The following is a 12,617-nucleotide window of genomic DNA, read 5'->3' on the forward strand; positions in this document are numbered from 1 at the left end:
CCTATAAAATGACAGTTTAATGGGTGTCTACTCTCACCCACCTCTTCCTTAACTGGTGGAGGGTCGTTAGTCGAACGGGTAAGATAGGACTCTAATTCCCCTTTCATCAAAAATATAATGATAAATGTAAAGTAACTAAACACTTATAAATTCCCAAATATTAGTTACTAGGAAAATGTGAACATGGTGCTAACCCATGAAATTGCATTTTGCACCTTGTGAAGCCGTTAGTGGAGCGCGTGTGGTTAACCGGCACACTAATCTGGACTGACAGTGCGTGGCAAATGGTAGGTTGATGTTAATCATATATCAATGGTGCATGCGTGGTTAACCGAAACATTGATTAGGTGGTCGTAACATTGGGTGTACCCAGCTAATTTGCATGGTTATTCACACCTTGTTTGTGATCCTCGGCATCCCAGTTACAAACTTGAAGGGCACAATCAAGATTTATACATGCCATTGAATTGTTCAATGAATCTCAAAGGATATAGGAGTTTCAATTCACTTAAAACCTATTTTTTTTGTTTTTCGTGGTGGAAATTGGTAAATCGTCATTTACCTACCTTCAAATATTTTGTAGTTTGGATTACGACATCTTTCTTCCAAATTGTAAAATATCGTCTTAGGTCCTAGCCTTAATATTTCATTTGGGTGTTATATTAAGGACTTAGATCAACTAACTTGACTTTCTCCCATATTAGATGTCTAGTTCAGACAACTATGGTCTTCCCAAATCCTTTGGAACAAGCTTTCCACTTGAAGATGATGTCCCGCGGTTGGATCGTGGAAGTCATATTTCACTTCCTCCACCTCCTCCAAAAATTCTCCCTAACCACAAGTTCGAAGACTTAAAAAATTCAAGGTCACTCAAGCCCTACTTGCAATGAAACATCAAGATGGAAGGCATGTGTGTACTCATGTCTTGGAGATGAAGTCACATATTGACAGGCTGAGAGTATTGGGTGTCATTGTCTCAAGGAAGTTGGCGGTTGACTGGGTTCTTCAATCACTTCCTGATTCATATAGTGAGTTCATTAAGGACTACTATGTGACAGACCACTACATGACCCTTATTGATCTTACCTATTTGTTTGTTGCTGCTGAATAAGAAATGATGTGGCACACTGGAAAAAAGAAAATTTGATGGGAAGATCTGCTCCCCAAACTTGCATGGACATTGACAATGGAAACATTAGAAGTCCAGAAAATATTTCTCTTTCCAAGGGAAATAGAAAGGCTAAGTCTGAGATTGTCCCGTGTACCATTCCTAAAGAGTCCATATGTTTCTGTTGCGAAGAGAAGGGGCATTGGTTGCGAAGCTGCCCTGAGTACCTGAAAGATTTGAGAAAAAGGTGGAATCGAAAAGTTTGACTCTGCTTCAGGTAAGTCTACTGTCTAACTCTATTAAGTTCCTAATTGTTGATTCTTAATACATGATGTGACAAGGTTTCATTTTGATGCTTTGTAGGATCATGTAAAGGGAAGGAAGCTTAAAGGAAGAGTAGGCTGAATCTAATCGCGAAAATGGATTTATATCGCATGGTTTGAAGATCGGATTTTTGAGCTGCTACTTACGAATTATGATAGATTGCTAGGAAATATGTAATAACATAGTTTTCATTTGTAATTGCATTGTAAGGAAAAGTTTTTTCTGCATTTTATAAATAAATAAAAATTTTGTTTTATTTTATTATATCTCCTTACATTGGCATTTATGAAAAATGATGTTTGTATGTTTCTATGTTAGCAATATGAATTTGATTCTTTCGTTTGTGTTAGTGTCAAGGATTTGCCAAATAAGGAAAAATTCTCATCACCCAAGTTTCAATTGGACAGAAACTTGGAATCATGCAAGTTGTATTGCATGATGAATGATAATTTTCATCTTTGGTAAATTAAGATTGATTCCTTGTTCACATGTATATGTGAGCCAAGTGAACGACTAGGGGATCGGTTACACTAGGTGTGCGTTGGTCAAGATCCACCATAAAGAACGATAAGACTATTCGTCATGGTTTACTAAACTTTAGTATATATGGTTGTGCTTACAAGTTTAAGTATAATTCTGAACATTGGAAAGGTTTCAATGTATGGCAGGACAAATAAGAAGAATCAAATTAGGCAGAAAGATAAAAGTTTCTCCAATCTGAAAGGATGGGAGAGTACTTTAATATTGTGTTTTATGGTCATGTTAATGTTTATGGAAAAGCTATATCACAATAGATCCTCTAAATACATATTAGTGCATTTGTATGGCTAAGAAGAGGAATTGTGAATTGTTTAAATAGCTTAAATCAAGAAGATGAGTCATACTTCATTCCCAAAACAAGTCTTAGAGTCATACTCCAAGATTGTAACCTTGAGTGACATAACCTTAAGAAAGGTTTAAAACACTTATCAAATGTAGAGTAAAATTTTTCTACTCTTGTACAATTGAAATTGGTAAGTTGTGATATTTTTGGATAAAACAAAGACCAACTAAGGCCAAATGTGTGAAGTGTTTGTCTTGATAAGAATCCGCACTAACTCTTGAATATTTGATTTGTCAAGGACTGATTCATGACAAGAGAATCTTATATGTCAAGAGGGCAATGGGAGTCTTAAAGATCTTGACAAGTTTCCAGAACTAATAAAGAATAAACATATTGTTTATCACTAGCACATGACTTGAGGTTTATAACCTATCGTGTTGACATATTCTTGTTTATGTGCCCATTTCAGTTAAAGTTGACTATGCATGAGAGTTCTATGAGTTCTCAGTTGTTTGCATAACTAGTTGGAAGCAATGGTAGGCCCTTGTGCTGCCAGATGGCAAGAAATTAAGATTGAACAAGTTCAGTCCATATAAGTTTGGATTTGTCACTAACCATGTCTTGTGATTATGTTTTTGACAAATTCACATGGATAGGAACACATACACCATAAGATCTAAGTGTCATAAGGTTTCTCTCCAATTCATGAAAATGATTGAGAGGAAATGCTTTCACTAAGTAGATTTTAAGGAGATAGCAATTGTGGTATTTGCATTCTCAAATTCGATTATGATGACAACATCCCTTTTCATAATTCGAATTGTAAGGAATGGAAAAAGGTCTAAACATTTGAGACTTATTGATATAAGTTCTAAAATTGTTTAGACACACATGTGAGCTATCTAAGGAAAGGTGTATGATTCTGAAAAGCCTATATAAAGTCTTATCGAAGCATCTTATCAGAAATCTGAACTTTTGTAAGAAAGTCAATAAGTATTGATTTCTAGAAGTCCGACTGATTTCAGAATACATGTCAAAGCTAGTGGGAGCATAAGTGTTATGCTAGTAAGATGATAATTATTATGCTATTGAGACCAAAATTATTATAAGTATTACGAGTTAGCAATGTTACTTATAGAAAACAAAAGTTTCAATTCGCAAAGTTGTGGTTTTGAAAAGTTGTTTTGTTATAATTAAGGGAGAGGAATACATACATCATTTCAAATCTAAAAGCTTAGAATGAGTTTTTAATCAATTTAGTCAAATATATAATGTTATGTTGGAATGGTTCAACATAAGGAAATTCTATATATGGAAATGTTAATTGCGTTCTCAAAAATTTATTATGATTACAGCATCCCTTTTCATAATTCGAATTATGTGAACATGGAAAATAAAGAATAAAAATATTGTAGCAAAAGAATGATCAAGTATCATGTCTTTATGTTAGACATTATGGATCGTATCCCATATGCTTCGGGTATAGGATCGATTGCATATGCTATAATATTCTCGTGTTCTAAATTTTCCAAAAGCCTAGGGTATTAAGAGGGAAAAAGGAATAGAACTGGATATGACTAAAGTGGTTGAACAACTGTTAAGGACAATCTAAGGTTCGCCAAAGATTGGTCGCTTAAGGACAATTGGAAGTACAGTAATGGAAGGACCATATTGACATTATTATTGAATAGATAGGAGTCTGTTAATAATGAGTTGTCGTATGGAGAATATGGAATGTCTCCATATTGGGAGTTGAAGAATAGATGAGAAAGTTAGAAACTTTTATGCAAGAAGGATGTTCAAAGGAATGTACTTTGAATTTGAGACTTCATTTCCATGGAATTCTCTTGTAACAATCACCAAAGGAATATTTTGTAATATCATCGGTCAAGTCTCTGTGATTTTTGGCACCTAGACATTACAAAAGAATCATTGCATGATAGTTTAGAATCTAACACTTTCTGGCAGTCACAAGAATTTGGAATTCTTACACTTGCAATAAGGATTTGGAATTTTGAAATGAGCATCATTGAAATGTTTTTTAATTGATCAATTTCACAAATTAAGGACCATAGACAAACATAGTGTTCATGCTTGGAGCATGGCATAACTATTGTTTTAATTCAAGTATTAAGTTGATTATTCAAAACATTATACAGTGAATGATGAGTAATCAATACGGCTCAAAATTTTTGGGGCCGTATAGGGTTAGTATTATTCTTGTATTTCTCTTTTCATGTTTTGACTTCCGAATAACTAGGTTATTCAAACCATCCACAGTCGATCATACTTTGGAAGTAGGTATTGAGGCAAGACTATCATGAATGGGTCTGTAGTTTGTCTAGGAAAAAGTGGCTACAATGTTCATGAGTGCTCCTGGAATAAGATTCGAGTATTGGACTCAACCCACGGTCATTTAAATCACTTCATGGATTTTATCACGAGTGATCATGATACAATAATATCTTACATTCTTCAAACTGAGATGTGTGAGTTGTAGTTACGAGTCGGTTGCACATCGACATATGTAAACACACCAGTAACTTGGATGTTATAAAACATATCATTGTGTGTAATTTGATGAGTAAGTATAAGCGAGCGTTTGGGTCGATGTTTATCCATTCCTTTTACCCCATGTGGATAAAAGTGATATATGTAGGTCCTTTGATGATTTAGTGATGACATTAGGCCTGGACTGATTTGATTCGTTCAATTAGTCAGTTGTCATAAATTAGAAATCGGGAAACAACAGATGGACAAAGAGAATGATTATAATCCATATCTCAGTCCATATGATATCTAGAATGGAGGAATATATGATCCTTTATCTAATGGATGCCTCATTGACAAGGTCAGAGTTCGACAGCGGCTTTTAAGAGCTACGATTGCTAGTCGGGTTGGAGTCATGCTTGAAATAATAGTTATTAGACTTATCCAAGTGGGATACTATTGGATTAGGTGTCTAAGCTCATAACTATTATTTGTATGCACTAGACCCGAGAGTAGCATGGTCCATTTGGGTTGCATGGCATCGAAACAGTTTGGATAGACTTTTGTGAGAAGAGGATATTTATGATCTATTAATATATTATAAGTTCTAATATATTAATAAATAATCATATTATTTAATTAATATTGATCAAGAATTAGTTTGGAATTAATTTTGTGATCAAAAGAGACTAATTAAATAAACGGGGATTGATTTGGTAAATCATTCATTCTTATAAAGTGGGCTTATGATCCATAGTTCTTCATGTTGGGCTAAACCCATGTGGTGACCCATGGATACTCCATGGAGGTTAAAACCCATGGATCATGAGGAATATGGAAAGTCATGAGTTACATGGTGTAACCGTAATGCGCACACTCTATAAGAAGCCTCATAGCTCATGAAATGGCACCTTTTAAGTGATAAGAAGTGAGTGCTAGCCGATTTGTGAAGCAAGTGTCCTTCTCTCAAGTTATTCCATTTGTTGGTGGTGTTGTGTGATTCCATTTGAGGTGCAACACTTGGGGCACTAAGTTCTTAAAGGTCCAAGGCTTCCAACTACAACAAAAGGTATGTCATCTAACTTGTTTTTATTACCCAATTATCAAAGTTTTTTATGCTAGTTAGGGTAATACCTTGGAAAGTTCAACCTTGCATGTATAATAGAGAGAACATAGATCCAAGGTATTTAGGGTTTCATGTACACCTTAGGAGTGTTAGAATGCTCTAAACCCAACAATTGTGTGATGGCCATATCCGACCGACTGTTGATTTGACCATCTCAATCTCAGCTTGGCCAAGCAGTTAACTATCAACACCAAATCATTGACGGTCCAAAAGATATCGAATTACATAGTTAGCACGGAAGTACCAAATAAACTTCTACTACATAGGATTTCCCTATTTAAAATGTCATATTTGGTCAATCCTTGTATGGCTGCTATTGTCACACCCCCAAACCAAGGATGGCGGAAATGTCCGGGGGTGGAGGACTTCATGTATAATATCATAACAACGAGTATAATTGTGATCAAAGTAAATACAACCATCATAAATATAATTGAAAAGGTTACATGGTTTCATAAGTTACATGTTTCAAATTCGATTACAATATAATGATAAAATGGTTTGTCCAACGCCGTAGCGTTCCAGCCTCAAAAGCTGGTAGTTATCTGTTTTCATTGATTACCTGAGAATATGTCACACCCCAAAACCGGAACGGCGGAAATGTTCGGGGGCGGAGGACGTCATGTACAGTATCACAACAAATTATAGTAGTAAACAAGCAACAACATCATCCATTGCATTAATAATATAATTTAATACAATTGTGTTATGTATAGTTTATAAGACACCAAAAATGTAAATCAAAATAAGAGATGAGTCTTGAACGAGCTCCATCTTCTCAAAACCTGGCATCGGTACCTGTCTACTGATGACTTGAGAATACAAGTTATTTTAAAAGAGTTGATCAGCTTTAAAGGTGGTGAGTTCATAAGCATTTTAGTGTCATTGTTTGTATGACAATATTTGTAAGTGTTTGATGTATAAGTTTGTAAATGGTTGTAGTAAATGTTTGTATCTCCTAGAAAATCCTATATTTTCTACTAAACGTAGCCTTCTACCAAGGCATCAAATGTTCTGGATGTTTGTTTCTTGTAAAAGTGTGTATTTTCCCAAGTGTGACTATCATTAACCAAAAATATAGTTTTTACATCACCGTTTATGTGAGAAGATCACAATGTGAATGCAATGGGAAAATAATAAAGTAATGTAGTGTTGTATTATAGTAAATACTTTTGTACTAACTACCTTAAACTGGTTGTTAATTAAGGTATAATGTGATATGATTGTACCATACTATCGACTAAAACACGACGATGAAAGACATCGGAAGAAATGACATTTGGCACCTGTAGACTTGCAAGTCCCATGGTAGCTAACACCAAGGTGTAGGATAGTCAATCTAGTATAGATCTATACACAAATTCACGCTCTCCCTCCAGGAGACTCTGGATACAAAATGAGCCATGGCAGTGATGCCATGCCCCGAAACAGCGGCTCACATTTATGTTATTGTATTCTTGTATATGTATTGTATGTACTAGTGTATTGTATGTTCTCTCTATCTAGTATGTAGTATGTTCTCTCTGTCTAGTATGTAGTGTGTTCTCTTTGTTTCTCATTATAGTATGCTCTCTTAGTTTCGCATAATACTATATCCTGTTAGTTTCTCATAATAGTAAGTTTGTATTGACTGATGAATGAACTGACTCTTGTATGTTTCGTTGTACTAGAAGTAATGAGTAGTGTCTTCCTAAACTATACCTATTATAGTTTACTAGTAGAGTTGTTTCTATGACTGAGTGTGTTGAACTGAGATAAAAGCTTTTATGTCTTATACATATATACATAATACATAATTAAGGATCAAACGAAACTCGGACAAACAACATGGTACTCTAAGTCCACAACCAAACGAGGAACAGGAAATAAAGTGAGTTATCAGTCCTAAGTCCTTCCAACCTTACTTATATAACTATATATGCATTAGACATGGTTTTGACAATATGTAAGTTTAAAAGAGTTAAAAGAAAACGTTTGACATGTAAGAACAAGTTTGATGAAGAGTTTAACATGTAAAAGAGTTTGATAAACATTTTGAAGTAGTTTGTTTGATAAAACAGTTAAAGTATAGTAAATCCATTTGTTTGATAGTTATTAATCACATGTGATTGATATAATAACTAAAATGTTTCAACTTGTATTCCCCCCATAAACGCATTTAAAATCATTTAAAAGGTAGATTAAGAGGTATGAACTCACCTGTAGTGAGTGATGCGAAGGAAAGATCGGTATAGGATGGTAAGTGTCAAGTGAAGACTAGAGCACACGGATCCTATTTAATATATAATGACACATATATGCATCTAATTAGTGTTTATAACATCTAATCTTGAAATGGAACAAACTTAGGGACTAGGAAACACTTTTTTTGAAGTGTTAAACCACATAGGGTTGCATATAAGGGGTGTAGGGCCTCACATAGGAGTTTACAGCCCAATGGTAAGACCCCAATGACTTTACGGCCCATGGGTTTACGGCCCAATGACTTTACGGCCGTAAACTCATGGTAACTTGTACCATTTTGTGTTTTAAGATCTTACAATCCATAGGGAGGTGTTCTAGTCTCATGTCTAAGCATTAGGAAGGAGTTATGGTCCTTATGCCCAACTATTTAGGGTTTACGGCCCAAGGAGATTGCCTTGGCCGTAAACACCTTATGTTCTTGAGGGAAACTTGTTTTCAAGTCCTTAATTCAATATCCTAACTAACTAACAAGTATAGGAGGTAGTTACTTACAATTTGAAGGCAAAAGGAGGGTGTTTTCGGCCCAAAACACCTAAGTGTTCTTGATGTTCTTGATGAAATGAATAACACTTGAAGATCTATCCAAAAGAAGAGATTTCATGGATGAAATCATGTACAATCACTAGATATTGAAGGATATCAATAATTTAAGGGAAGAAACACTTATTATCTTGAAGATCTAAGAGAAATATCAGATGGTACTTGAGAGAGAATGAGTTCTTTGGCTTGAAATGGTAAAAGTGAATAAAAATGACTGAGTGTCATATATATACCATAGAGTTTACGGCCGTAAACTCTATTTTATGGCCGTAAACTACAATTCTTGGAGTTTTGAGGCTTGAAATTTTTCACATTGAACTCTAGAGTATACTTCCTATAACTACCTCTTGAAGGTACTAGGCTTTAGAAAACTCAAACAGACTCTAAACAGTGATAAAAGTTAGCAGAAACACGCCTGACTTGATTGAATTGAATGGTTGCACAAGATAGAAATTTCGGGTTATCACAGAATACAAGTAATTTTGAAAGAGTGTCAACAATTAAGTTGGTGAGTGTATTAGCTTTTGTATGTAGAATTGAAAACCTTTCTTTGTAAATGTAGTGTGTGCTCAAGAAAAATCCAATATTTTCCTTATAAAAGGAGCTGTAGTCTTAAGACCCAAAGACCGAAATGTACAAATATTTTTCCATACTTATGATAGTATATTCAATTTTAAATAACTAAAACCCCTTTAAATGTGAGAATTCCCATTAACTATATGTGTCGTTGTTTCTCTATGTGAGTTATTATAACCATGCAATTGACATAGTAAGCCTGTTACGACGTACTTCGGACGTCAGAATGTTTTGACATTTGTCTCCCCAGACCTACCAGTCTAGCTATTGCATCCAACTATGGTGCGGGATTGCCAGTCCCAATATAGATCTATATACAAGTATCACGCTCTCCCTACAGGAGACTATGGTTATAATACTAAGACTTTTAACAGTACCCTAAAGAGTACAATGAAGTGACGTCTCACAAATTTGATTCAACGAGTTTACGTGTAGTGTGATTGAAAATCCTTTTTGTAGTGTAAATGGAACCTTCCTTAGTATGTTTGTAGTGTTAATGAACCATAACTATATTTAATATAGTTTATCCCATATATTTGTAGTGATTGAAAACCCTTTTTGTAGTGTATTGGAAACCTTCCATAGTGTATTTGTAGTGTATCAAATCATAAACTATACATATTATAGTTTATCATATATGTTTGTAATGAATGAAAGATCCTTATGATGATTGTCTAATTTTGTTCCATGAAGATAACTAACACGAAATACGATTAAGATGTAGCTAAACATGGTTATACACTTTGCTCAACATGTTACAAAGTGTTAATCAATTTATAAACTATTTTACTAGTTTTAACTTTTCTGTCACTATTTTTAGAAAAATCATAAAAAAAATCAATATAAGTCGAAAACTACATCCGTAAAATTTGAGATTTTAGAAAATATGTGTAGTTTGTTCATAATTTTTATTATGATTTTTAGATGTCTCTAAATAGTGTGAAAATGTCCATACTCACAGACTGTTCCGAAATCGTTTCTTAAATGATAGACAGTTTTGTAAAAATCGTCATAAATTGTTGTAAAATCATATGAATGTTTGCAAGTAGTAATTAGAAAGGTATAAACCTGAACTTAATTCATATTGAGCAATTTTGAAAAATATTAAGTTTAAGTTGGTCAAAACAGTTCGAGAATAGACCACAACTTTTCTGATGAAAGTTGTTAGTATATATTAGAACTTGTTTTGGATATTGTAACTTATATTCCCCTCCCCTCCCCCCCCCCCAAAAAAAAAAAAAAAAAAACTTGAAGAAAACATAAAAATGTAGGGGTATGAACTCACCTTATGTGATTTCTTGTAGAATGGAAGGTTGAAGATGAAGAGTTTCAAGTCAAGAACACTTGAAGGATGCTTGGGGATTTGAATTCTCGAAGAACAAATATATCGATATTTATGTAAATGACCTATGATTTGTATGAAGAAATGAAGAATATTTAGGAATAGAAATGAAGAACTTACCAAGAATGAGGGAAAGTGAGAGACCTCCTGGGATTTCGAGTTCCAGATTGAGAGAGAGAGAGAGAGAGAGAGATTAAACGTCACTTTCTGTTTAATGACCCTTTGCTCAAGATTATATTTGAGCATTCTGCTCAGTAAGTGGTTGAAGCGATTAAACGTTTGATCAAGCTTCTTATCAGGCTTCTGAACAAATGAACCAAACTCAGACAGAAGAGTGGTTTGCAAAGAGTGTTCTAGATCGCATCTCTAGAATACAACTCCTTCAATCTATTCCATATTTCCTTAGTAGTAGCACATGCACTTACGAGACGGAAGGTATCCAGTGGAAGAGCAAACCTTATAATTCTCATCGCCTTTATGTTGCTGAACAACTTCTCCTTCTTATCCTGAGGAACATTAGTGTGTTCAACAAGAAGTGCATTGTATTCAGCCTGAGTCTTGATAACCTTTCTGGTTGCAGTGTACGAAAAAATCTCCTGAGTCATCGCCTACCATATTGTTGAACCATGTTCTTCAATACCTAGAACATAGTCTTCAAAAATGCAATGCCCAAAATTCATAATCCTGAGGAAAGAGGATTGGAATCCTAGTTGTGGATCCAATATTGTTAGAGAGATTGAACGATAAAGTATGATGATCTTCATTCTTCATGATGTCAAAGAATCACAAAACACGGATATAGAATCAAATGTGTAAAACGAAACTTTGAGTTTTTGGGTAAAAGACAAATATTTAGATCTGACATCTACAATCGATAGAAAAGATAAAGACAAAAATAGCAGATCCAAGAAAAAACACAAAACCCCTAATAGAACTCAACAGAAGAGTAGTGATTGACTTACATAATCATTAAACCGTAATTGTTACATGCATGCAATATTTATAGTCTAACCCTAGAAAGCAATAATCACAGATGGACAGGCCCAAACTGGAATAAATGAGACTACAAAACATTTGACAAAACACTTTTATAACCCAACACCTTTGTACTATGGTGTTGAAACACCAAAAAATGATGTAACCAATGTTAATGTTAATGCAATAATAGGTACTACTAGCCCCTATTCTATGTATATGCATGATCCTTCAATTTTTTGTCATTCTTGATTGGGACATGTTAATATTTGTTCTATTGAAAGAATGGAAAAAATTGGCATGTTACCGAAATGTTCATTAGGTAAAAATATGAAATGTGAGGTTTGTGTAGAGACAAAATTTTCATAAGATCTTCATAAAGTAGTTGAAAAATCTAATGAAATACTTGGCTTAATCCACTCTAATTTATGTGATTTTAGAGCAACACCTACAAGAGGAGGAAAAAATTATTATATTTCCTTTATTGATGATTGCAGCAAGTATTGCTATATCTATTTTTTAAATACCAAAGATGAGGTCTTGAATTCTTTTATGAATTATAAGGCTGAAGTTGAGAATCAACTTGATTAAACGATCAAGATTTTAAGGTCAGTATAACGAGGAGAATATGAGTCTAGAGACTTTGCTGAATTTTGCTCTTTGCATGGTATTATACATAGAACAATTGCTCCATACACTTTTCGACAAAATGGAGTGGCTGAAAGGAAGAATAGAACATTGAAACATGATTAATTCAATGTTAATTGTAATGCCCGTGTCTCTAGGCTAGGTATTTATGATGATGTAATCGTTTAGGTTAACCTTTGTAACTCGTTTTGAAATAATAAGAATGTATTATTTGAGTATTATGTGTTTTATGCTTAATTATGTGACTTAAATAAATTAAGAACAAGAATAAGCGTAATAATAAAATATTAGATAAGCCCGATATCTATGAAGTAAGTTGTAGTGGTCGTGATGAGGATTCTGAAATTATAAAGAATGCCGAAATCCGAGTTATAACGAAGAAGTTATGACATGTCGAAGTTTCGCGACAGAACCGGTACGA

The sequence above is a fragment of the Lactuca serriola genome, chromosome 4 (genome assembly GCF_051521515.1).
Source record: "Lactuca serriola cultivar US96UC23 chromosome 4, Lser_US96UC23_V15, whole genome shotgun sequence".
In the NCBI taxonomy this organism is placed as follows: Eukaryota; Viridiplantae; Streptophyta; class Magnoliopsida; order Asterales; family Asteraceae; genus Lactuca; species Lactuca serriola.